We start from the raw sequence: 12008 nt of genomic DNA on the forward strand, positions 1-12008 counted from the left end.
ACGATTTTTGGGACTCAAGCTACTTGTAGACTAGTTAGTTGAACGCCCAATGCCATCCTCCTCTCTTTCATGTTGGCAAAACAGTATATGGCTCTTTTTAAAATTGTATTTATTTTATTTCACCTTTATTTAGCCAGGTAGGACAGTTGAGAACAAAGCAAAGCAGTGCGACAAAAACAACAACACAGAGTTAAACATAAACAAACGTATGGTCAATAACACAACAGAAAGATCTATGTACAGTGTGTGCAAATGTAGAAGAGTAGGGAGGTAGGCAATAAAAAGGCCATGGAGGCGAAATAATTACAATTTAGCATTAACACTGGAGTGATAGATGTGCAGATGATGATGTGCAAGTAGAGATACTGTGGTGCAAAAGAGCAAGAGGTTAAGTAATCATATGGGGATGATGTAGTTGGCTGTGCTATTTACAGATTGGCTGTGTACAGGTACAGTGATCGGTAAGCTGCTCTGACAGCTGATGCTTAAAGTTAGAGAGGGAGATATAAGACTCCAGCTTCAGTGATTTTTGCAATTTGTTCCAGTCATTGGCAGCAGAGAACTGGAAGGAAAAGCAGCCAAAGGAAGTGTTGGCTTTGGCTCTGTTATACAGTATGCTTTTAGTTTTTGTTGTCATAGGCTGAAATGCTTGCTAGCCTAACTTCCTCACATGGGCAACAATGAACCAGTTAAGTTAGCTAGCTACATTGAACAAAAATATAAAACGCAGCATGCAACAATTTCAAAGATTTTATTGAGTTACAGTTCATTTAAGGAAATCAGTCAATTGAAATAAATTAATTGGGCCCTATTATATGGATTTCACATGACTTGGAATTGTGATAACATGCGTCTTGGTGAGAGGTGTAGGAGTCAGGCGCAGGAGAGCAGGGATGTCTGAGGAGCGTGTTTAATAATAGTCCAGCAATGCAAATGGCACAGAACAAAAATCCCAAAACTACGCTCTCTAATAATCGTGCAAACACACGGAGGAACTAACACAGTTCCGACACTTTACATACACGTGCGTAAATGCGAAAAAAACAACAAACATCAAATACCATCGAACGCAATACACACAAGTCTAATCCTGCACGAATTACGGCAGGTAACAGCTGCCCTATATACCCACAGAAATCAAAGCAATTGAAAACCAGGTGTGAAAAGGAACACAGACAAAACAACCAGAAAAAGAAAAAGGGATCGGTAGTGGCTAGTAGACCGGCGACGCCGAGCGCCGAGCGCCGCCCGAACAGGGAGAGAAGTTACCCTCGGTAGAAGTCGTGACAGGAATACAGATATGCATCTGTTGGTCACAGATACTTTAAAAAAGGTAGGGGCGTGGTTAAGAAACCCGGTCAGTATCTGGTGTGACCACCATTTGCCTCATGTAGCGCGACACATCTCCTTCACATAGAGTTGATCAGGCTGTTGATTGTGGAATGTTGTCCCACTCTTCAATGGCTGTGCGAAGTTGCTGGATATTGCCAGGAACTATAACACGCTGTTGTACACGTCCAGAACATCCCAAACATGCTCAATTGGGGACATTTCTGGTGAGTATCCAGGCCAAGAACTGGGACAATTTCAGCTTCCAGGAATTGTCTACAGATCCTTGCGAAATGGGGCTGTGCATTATCATGTTGAAACATGAGGTGATGGCGGCGGATGAATGGAACGACAACGGGCCTCAGGATCTCGTCACGTTATCTCTGTGCATTCAAATTGCCATCGATAAAATGCAATTGTGGTTGTTGTCTGCAGTTTATGCCTGTCCATACCATAATCCCACCATGGGGCACTCTGTTCACAAGGTTGACATCAGCAAACCGCTCGCCCACACGATGCCATTTGCCCGCTACAGTTGAAACCGGGATTAATCCGTAAAGAGCACACTTCTCCAGCGTGCCAGTGGCCATCGAAGGTGAGCATTTGCCCACTGAAGTTGGGTTACAATGCCAAACAACAGTCAGGACAATAACATGGTAAGGACGACGAGCACACAGCTTCCCTGAGGCGGTTTCTGACAGTTTGTGCAGAAATTCTCCTGTTGTGCAAACCCACAGTTTCATCCGCTGTCCAGGTGGCTGGCCTCAGACGATCCCGCAGGTGAAGAAGCCGGATGTGGAAGTCCTGGGCTGGCATGGATAAACGTGGTCTGCGGTTGTAAGGCTGGTTGGACGTACTGCCAAATTCTCTAAAACTACGTAGAGAAATTAACATTAAATTATCTGGTCACAGCTCTGGTGGACATTCCTGCAGTCAGCATGCCAAATGCACGCTCCCTCAAAACTTGAGACATCTGTGGCATTGTGTTGTGTGACAAAACTGCACATTTTAGAGTGGCTTTTAATTGTCCCTATCACAAGGTGCACCTGTGTAATGATCATGCTGTTTAATCAGCTTCTTAATATGCCACACCTGTCAGGTGGATGTATTATTTTGGCAAAGGATACGTACTAACAGGGATGTAAACAACCTTGTGCACAAAATTTGACAGAAATAAGCTTTTTTGTTTGTATGAAACATTTCTGGGATATTTTACTTCAGCTCATGAAACATGGGACCAACACTTTATATGTTGCGTTTATATTTTTGTTCAGTATAGTTAACGTGAGCATAGTCTACATCTAAGTCAAAACAACAAGTCCAAATCCCCATCTCCATCCATGGATTAGGAAAAGGATGATTTAGAAAGCTAGCTTCTGCAGGATGACAAAATAAGTAGACCAGAGACCGACACGTTTTTCTGAGAATTACATTTTGCGTTGGATGTGATTTGATTGGCTGGAAGCCAAATCCAAACTGGCCTCCCCTTTGAGGGGGCGTTTTGCTGTGCCAGGACAACCCACAGTTGAGCTCAGTTCAATACTGATTGACTAATTTTTTCAGACGTTTTTTTTATCAAGGGAGGCCAAATGCTTTCTGGCTTCAATCAATCAAATGCTACAGTGGCAACATGTCATACTCTTTTGGTTCAGACAGTGTCAGAAACATGGGCTACACATACTGAGACAGAGGGGCACTGTTTCCCTCATTCGGATGATTTCTCAGGTGAGATTCAGCCACTTGCAAATTGAAGGGAAATTATGAAAACACAGAGAGACGAAGGATACATTATTTTATCATTGACATTTTTTATTGGTCAAATATTTGGAGAAGCCTGGCTTCCCTTGGCATCCATGGATACACACCACTGACTCCAAACTAGGCATAGGGCCTAACTGAACAGGAATTTAATCTATAATCATTACTTCTCAAAAGCCAATATACCAATAACAAATACATTATACATTTCACACTAACCGGTCATAGCCTAAAATCACAAATATTCAATGGATAAAGATATTAGGAAAACAACCCTCAGCATATAACACAGCACGCACCTGCTGGATAATATCTAAGGTGACCAGCATATGCTTTCCAAATCACTCTCAGTCTACAAACAATCTGCAGTAGTGAAAAACTTGAGTAGGCCGCAGGTTGTTGATACAACGTAACGTTTCTTTGTGTCTCATTGTGTGATAACCGGGGGCATGTCTATCAACAGGAATATGTGCTGGTAATCGCATAATAACCGGTGGCATATCTATCAACAGGAATATGTGCTGGTAATCGCAAACCCACTGCACTTCACTCATGTTTGTGCAGATCAAGTATGCATATATTTGCGCAGTCTTGCTAGAATTGGAAAATGTTCTTGCTAGCGCTCGCTTTGCCTTCCTTGTTGTTTTCCTTACAAATAACAACTTTGGACATGTGTGCGTTCCTATCAAAGTAATTTCCTTATTTTCTGTATATTGTGTTGTCATTTCTAGTGTAGGCGCATACAGTATGTATGCATGTATGTATGTACAGTGCCTTGCGAAAGTATTCGGCCCCCTTGAACTTTGCGACCTTTTGCCACATTTCAGGCTTCAAACATAAAGATATAAAACTGTATTTTTTTGTGAAGAATCAACAACAAGTGGGACACAATCATGAAGTGGAACGACATTTATTGGATATTTCAAACTTTTTTAACAAATCAAAAACTGAAAAATTGGGCGTGCAAAATTATTCAGCCCCTTTACTTTCAGTGCAGCAAACTCTCTCCAGAAGTTCAGTGAGGATCTCTGAATGATCCAATGTTGACCTAAATGACTAATGATGATAAATACAATCCACCTGTGTGTAATCAAGTCTCCGTATAAATGCACCTGCACTGTGATAGTCTCAGAGGTCCGTTAAAGCGCAGAGAGCATCATGAAGAACAAGGAACACACCAGGCAGGTCCGAGATACTGTTGTGAAGAAGTTTAAAGCCGGATTTGGATTCAAAAAGATTTCCCAAGCTTTAAACATCCCAAGGAGCACTGTGCAAGCGATAATATTGAAATGGAAGGAGTATCAGACCACTGCAAATCTACCAAGACCTGGCCATCCCTCTAAACTTTCAGCTCATACAAGGAGAAGACTGATCAGAGATGCAGCCAAGAGGCCCATGATCACTCTGGATGAACTGCAGAGATCTACAGCTGAGGTGGGAGACTCTGTCCATAGGACAACAATCAGTCGTATATTGCACAAATCTGGCCTTTATGGAATAGTGGCAAGAAGAAAGCCATTTCTTAAAGATATCCATAAAAAGTGTTGTTTAAAGTTTGCCACAAGCCACCTGGGAGACACACCAAACATGTGGAAGAAGGTGCTCTGGTCAGATTAAACCAAAATTTAACTTTTTGGCAACAATGTTATGTTTGGCTTAAAAGCAACACAGCTCATCACCCTGAACACACCATCCCCACTGTCAAACATGGTGGTGGCAGCATCATGGTTTGGGCCTGCTTTTCTTCAGCAGGGACAGGGAAGATGGTTAAAATTGATGGGAAGATGGATGGAGCCAAATACAGGACCATTCTGGAAGAAAACCTGATGGAGTCTGCAAAAGACCTGAGACTGGGACGGAGATTTGTCTTCCAACAAGACAATGATCCAAAACATAAAGCAAAATCTACAATGGAATGGTTCAAAAATAAACATATCCAGGTGTTAGAATGGCCAAGTCAAAGTACAGACCTGAATCCAATCGAGAATCTGTGGAAAGAACTGAAAACTGCTGTTCACAAATGCTCTCCATCCAACCTCACTGAGCTCGAGCTGTTTTGCAAGGAGGAATGGGAAAAAAATGTCAGTCTCTCGATGTGCAAAACTGATAGAGACATACCCCAAGCGACTTACAGCTGTAATCGCAGCAAAAGGTGGCGCTACAAAGTATTAACTTAAGGGGGCTGAATAATTTTGCACGCCCAATTATTCAGTTTTTGATTTGTTAAAAAAGTTTGAAATATCCAATAAATGTTGTTCCACTTCATGATTGTGTCCCACTTGTTGTTGATTCTTCACAAAAAAATACAGTTTTATATCTTTATGTTTGAAGCCTGAAATGTGGCAAAAGGTCGCAAAGTTCAAGGGGGCCGAGTACTTTCGCAATGCACTGTAAGCTAACCCCACGAAAACACAGGGGGTACAACAAAACAAACGCCCCAAACACGGGGACTTAAACTGTCCAGCAAAACCCATGAAATGGGAAACACGTAATCCACAGACGTGCACACAATTTACACAAAACAATCCCGCACAAAGAGCAGGCGGGCCGGCTGGCTACTAAAGTCCAACTAATCAGCAAATACACAACAGGTGTAACCAATAAACAGACAAGGGCGGGGGGGAGAATCAGTGCCAGCTAGTAAGCCAGTGAAGACAACCGCCGAGCACCACCCAAACGGGAAGGGGAGCCACCTTCGGTAGGAGTCGTGACAGGAAGTGGATAATCGTAGACTACACACCCCCTTCAACATGCATACAAGCTACCCATCCTCGGATTTCTTTCGATTTTACTCAATTATTTCAATCAATGGTGAGCTCACCCGTGATGTGATTAATTATATATAGTAGTTGCTATTAGCTAATTCATTTTGTAGTTTCTGTCAGCTGAGAGTTATAAAAAATATGACCGCTTGTGTTAAGTCAATCTCTTAGTTAGCGCTAGGACAAACGTAGCCTACATTTTCCGGGTTTGGATGATTGTGTTATGCTGCAGCTACTTCTGTGAATGTCTTTACATTGCATCCAAAAAGAAACTGGTCACAGTCTGGACATAACTTTGTAAGGACTGTGTTTGTTTGTTTTATTATTTTACCTATATTTAACCAGGTATGCTAGTTGAGAACAAGTTCTCATTTGCAACTGCGACCTGGCCAAGATAAAGCATAGCAATTCGACACATACAACAACACGGAATTACACATGGAATAAACAAAACATAGTCAATAATACTGTAGAAAAAATAAAACAAAAAGTCTTTATACAGTGAGTGCAAATGAGGTAAGATAAGGGAGTTAAGGCAATAAAAAGGCCATGGTGGCAAAGTAATTACAATATAGCAATTAAAACAATGGAATGGTAGATCTGCAGAAGATGAATGTGCAAGTAGAGATACTGTGGTGCAAAGGAGAAAGATAAATAAATAAATAAAATATGGGGATGTGGAAGGTAGATAGATGGGCTGTTTACAGATGGGCTATGTACAGGTGCAGTGATCTGACAGCTGGTGCTTAAAGCTTAGTGAGGGAGATATGAGTCTCCAGCTTCAGAGATTTTTGCAGTTCATTCCAGTCATTAGCAGCAGAGAACTGGAAGTAAAGACGACCAAAGGAGGAATTGGCTTTGGGGGTGACCAGTGAGATATACCTGCTGGAGCGCGTGCTACGAGTGGGTGCAGCTATGGTGACCAGTAAGCTGAGATGGGGCGGGGCTTTACCTAGCAGAGACTTGTAGATAACCTGTAGCCAGTGGATTTGTGCAAAATGTTTCTATGAAAAAAAAAGTGTGGCCAGCTCAAATGCTGATTGTTGTGTCAATCCAAAAATGGACGTTCTATATAAGCATTCTAATCAAGCGTTCTTATCACACCGGTTTGATCGTACACAACAGGAACCACTATAGAACGATCACACCCGTTTGTTGGTACTTTCACACTCCAAATATCTCTAAAGGTTGCCCCAGCCTGAGTTTTTTTATGCAAGTGATGTCAGAATGCACTCACTGTTACAAAATGTGATTGTTACGCAACAGGACAGTTAGCCTACAGATAATTAGCAGGCAGGGCAGGTTATATTTCAACCTGTACATTTTTAATTATTTTCTAACAACAGTTTGAATTGAGGTGTGTTCTGGCCTCCTCATTAATTCACATAGAAGTATCCCATTTCACTGTTGCAGGCAATTTATGTTTGAGGCATTACTGAGTCGGACAAACTTGCCTCTTCAAGGAGAGCCCAAGCACTTTCCCAAGTGTTTCTGTAGATCATGTAAGCAGACATTTCTGTAGTCTTGCACAAACATTTTTCCCCTAATACATTTTCTGGCTGGCGCTCGCATTGCCTTCATTGTTGTTTTCCTAACAAATAATAACAATAATAATGTGTGCGTTCCTATCAAAGTACGTGCCTTATTTTCTGTATATCATGTTGTCGTTTCTACTGTAGTATACAGCATGTATGCATGGAGCATTATGTATTTACAGTTTTATTCACGTTTTCATTTAGTATGGTATGTTACATTTCATTGTTATATATTAATATGTGGATGTCCATCATTAATTTTGTATGATATGTTACTAATTACAATTCGAAAGATTTGAGATTACGAGTTTGCAAAACGCATGATATGGTACAAATTCCACTAAGTTGTGGCTAATGCTAACGTTAGCTAGGGGTTAAGGTTAGCTAACCAAGTAGTTGCAAAGTACCTACTGTAACAAGTAGTAAGTAGTTGCAAAGTTGCTAAAGTTGTCCATGATGAGATTTGAACACGCAACCTTTGGGTTGCTAGACATTCGGTTTATACAACCCTCCTTTCCTTTTTGCCTTAAGTAACCTTCTATCTTATGTAACCATACCAAACTTAACATATCATACTATATGAGTGTCCGGGTTTGACGTTGACTATGTTACATCTAGTCTATGAGACCAAAGTACCATCTCTGAGACTTCCAGCAGGTTCTAGAATTCACCATGGAATAACAGTAGCAATAACTATGAAAGTGCAGTGGTAGCGTGCGCATACAGGCTATACAAATAACCAGCTCTAAATGACTTATGTGTAACTGTATTGTAACAGTACTGTTATCTTGCAGCTAAGGTTTGTCTATTTTAGATTGTGCATGTTGTTTACATTGTCTAAGTGCCAGCATTGCCTTAATTGCATGAGTATTTGCACAGTTTGGGCGGCAGGTAGCCTAGTGGTTAGAGCGTTGGGCCAGTAACCAAGCTGACTAGGTAAAAATCTGTCGTTCTGCCCCTGTAGGCCATCATTGTAAATAATAATGTGTTCTTAACTGACTTGCTTAGTTACATAAAAAATAAACAAGTACTATTAGTAACTAAGCATCGTTTAGCAGCATAAAAAAACCAACAGTTTTCCCCATAACTCACTTTCTACGTGCACGCACAATCTTCCTAGTAAACACTTGGTTACCATCCAATACTTGTCTTCTTCCGATGACTAATGTCACGTTTAAAACAACTAGGAACTTGGAAAAATACGAGGTCAAATCATGACGTCAGTTTTTCAGGCTGGAAAGCAGAGTTCGCGAGTTGGAATCCAAATCGATTTTTCGCAATCGAAGCCTGTTTTTTTTCCAGATGTCGCAGTTGTTTTGAACGCACTGAAGTCGGATGGTTTTGAACACGGTAATAAACACTAGTTAAGGGCGGCAGGTAGCCTAGTGGTTAGAGCTTGTAACCGGAAGGTTGCAAGATCAAATCCCCGAGCTGACAATGTAAAAATCTGTCGTTCTGCCCCTGTTCCTAGGCTGCCATTGTAAATAAGAATTTGTTTTTAAATAAAGGTTGAATAATAAAGGTTGCTTTTGGGAACACTGATTGGCTGAAACCAAAGCGCTGTGATGGACAGCTGAGTGAGTGCGATATCACCATAACAGGACTGGGGGGGAACTAAGGGGACTGTGAGGGAAAGTTAGGTTGAGAGGAAGGGAGCAGATTGGGCTTTTTTTTATAACATAGTTTAGTCTAAATAAATATCCTTGGGTGATCATCATTCGATGCGTGGATTTATGGGATCCAGTGGCAGACGCCGCGCCCGCTTGTTAAAACAAGCAACACCAGTTACACCACTCCTGTCTCACTAGCATTTTCAAATACCAACCAAGGTAGGTCTGTCCACATTGAAACAAAGGTCAAGGTAGGGCCCGACCCAAGCCTAATACCGCCTAAGTAAAAAATATATTTTAGTTTATTTGATCTCTATGCAGGCTAATATCCGACACATTACAATAAGGTTCCATTAATAAGGGGTTTAATTACGCTATTAACGATGATTTAATCATATGTAAATAAACGGTTATATCGCGTCAATATAGTGCAAAAACGGAGCCAATATTTACCTAGTTATTAACCATTTATAAATGCAGGTACAAATGCTTATAAGATTAACCCATTTGTATCATCATTTGACCTTAATTTCAATAGCTGCACACTGAAACAATTATTTTCACACTTGTAGTAGGTGTGATGAATTGGTGCTTTCCCAGGAACAGGAAATGTTGGTTTTCATGTGTCTTGATCCACTTTTGAGACCCTGGCCAAATGTACATACGGAACATTATTCAATCATCATTCCTAACATATTAACCCTTACCAGATATTTTCAACACACTTACCTATTCTCTGTGACAGTCCAAGTATGGTGAAGTCTCTGATGTGAAATGGTAACTGTAATACCTTTGGTTGGTAAAACAGTGGAGGTATTCTCTCACAACGTTGAATGTTTTGTTCTTCATACCCACAATTTGTATTTTTTTTATTATTTGACATTTTATTCATTTGGCAGACACTCATGAATGTAGTGATAAGTACCTAATACTGAGTGAGCTCTCAAATCATCTATAAATGATTTACCATCATGTAAACTGTTACACGTATACCTTATTTTAAAGTGTCAGACCTATGAACATTTATAACTGAGTCATCAACATTTATAACTGCTAAAATGATACCCTATTTTAAAGTGACAATCATCTGACCATTAACAAATGAGTTACCAACATTTATAACTGCTGAAAAATATACCTTAAAAAGTGGAAACATTCTGCCTATTTATTAACGAGTTGCAAACATTTATAGCACACTCTCCTCAAACATGTAATACATAGTAAGAACAAAATGTAATGTAATAGAAAGATACATTGGGAAAACAATTTTAACCGCAGTGACTCAAATCTGTAGCCTACCATTGGTATAGTGAGTAGCCTAGCTAATTTAAATAAACAGGGGGTGTCTTTTTCGACCTATTTTAAACATTAACGTTACAAGTCAGAATATAAAATGTCAACAGATTAACTATTTAAAATAAAACAGAGGGTCTCATGGTATCCTTCTGTGTCTCCACCTTTTTATTTCTTGTTAAGCATTTCCCATCCTGGAGTCTGAGGGATCTGTGGGAGAGAAAAGGAATTTATGACAATTTAGCATAGACACTCCAGCAACACAACTCTAGTATCATCATTATCATGATTTATACCATTTAGGCTTAGCTACTTATGTTATCCACTGCTAGCTAATAATAACAATAATAGCTAGCTTTCGTTGCTAGTGTTCAACATTACTTGCGAACACGAATAGCTAACGTTAGCTAATACAGATTAAAGGGGTTTGCTAGTTATCACAATTTTGCTTATACACTAGCTAGTTAGCTAGCTAGATAGTACTTTATTCTTAAAAATGGAACCACTAGTTTGCTGACAAAGGATGCTAACTACCTAACTTATCAGCTACCTACCTAGACAAAGCTACTTGAGTTTAAAGGTTAGATAACTAGCTAGCTAGCGTACTAATCCAAAAACGCATGAAAATTCTGTCATGTTGATGTTGGCTATCTAGCTGGCACCTAACGTTTGCTACCTAGCTAGCAAAGCTAACTAGCCATCAAACTAGCTAACTATATCATGCTAAATATTAACTAGTGCTAAATCGTCTAGCATAATTTCCATATTCAAAAATTAATTTGAGGTTTTACCTAATGCTAGCTAGCTAACGTTTCCTATTAGCTAGGTAGGAAGGGGGCCTAGAAAACGTTAGCTAGCTAGCAACTTAGCTATATGAGCAGAGCGCTAAATCCTCCAGCAGAACTTCTGTATCCAAAAGTGAAACAAATTGTATCGAGAATTTACCCTCTCGACTCTGTCAACATGTGCACCTTGTGAACAACGTTTATTTCGCTCAGTCTCTTCTGTCTGGCGCTTGCACACTTTTCATAGCAATGTCCATCCTGATTCTTCACGACACACTGTCACATGAACATTCTGGGCATGTTCCAGGGCGTCTGTATTTCAAATTCGTTTCACAGATGGGCAGATTTCACAAAATCGAGGAAATTTCTCAGAACCCAGCGAACCACACTAATAATATGGATTGAGTTCTTCAGACGAGTCCTTCATTCCTGGAATAAATCAGTGTACAAATGTATCATCAGGCTTTCAAACGGGGGGCAACACATATCATAGGAGTTGACCATTGGTCTGAAAACCAACCATTTCTGGGACAGAGCATCAATGCATCACACCCAAAGTGAGAAAATAACTATTGTTTAACTGTGCAGCGATTGAAAATAAGGTTGCATGATGATACATAACGGTTCAATATTATGCTCATTTGTAAGTGCATTTATAATTGTTAATAAATATTGGCTCACTATTTGGCAAGCACTGACTGGCTATCACACTATATTGACCAATTTGTTATTACCCATTCATTAATGGGTTATAATGCATTTACAAATGATTAATAACAATTTGTTCTGAAACTATTAAAATGGAATACTGCCTGGGGTCTTGAATCATTTAGATTTAGCCAGGACAACACTGACCATCTTTTTGTATATGATTAATGCCTCATTCCATCTCATGCATGTGATCAGTGTTATAGCCTGCACAAACAAGCAGTCGGC

At 40.1% G+C, this 12008-nt stretch overlaps 1 long non-coding RNA gene across 1 annotated transcript; it reads right to left on the minus strand.

Moving 5' to 3' along the window:
• Nucleotides 1–9830: 9830 nt before the first annotated feature.
• Nucleotides 9831–11501, minus strand: LOC118941478 (uncharacterized). The gene is made up of 2 exons (XR_016488163.1): nucleotides 11259–11501; nucleotides 9831–10497 (listed from the first exon to the last, which is right to left on the minus strand). It is a non-coding gene; the product is annotated as an uncharacterized LOC118941478 (long non-coding RNA).
• Between the last annotated feature and the right edge of the window lie 507 nt (nucleotides 11502–12008).

This window comes from Oncorhynchus mykiss, chromosome 2, assembly GCF_057628025.1.
Source record: "Oncorhynchus mykiss isolate SJ-2025 chromosome 2, ASM5762802v1, whole genome shotgun sequence".
Lineage (NCBI taxonomy): Eukaryota > Metazoa > Chordata > Actinopteri > Salmoniformes > Salmonidae > Oncorhynchus > Oncorhynchus mykiss.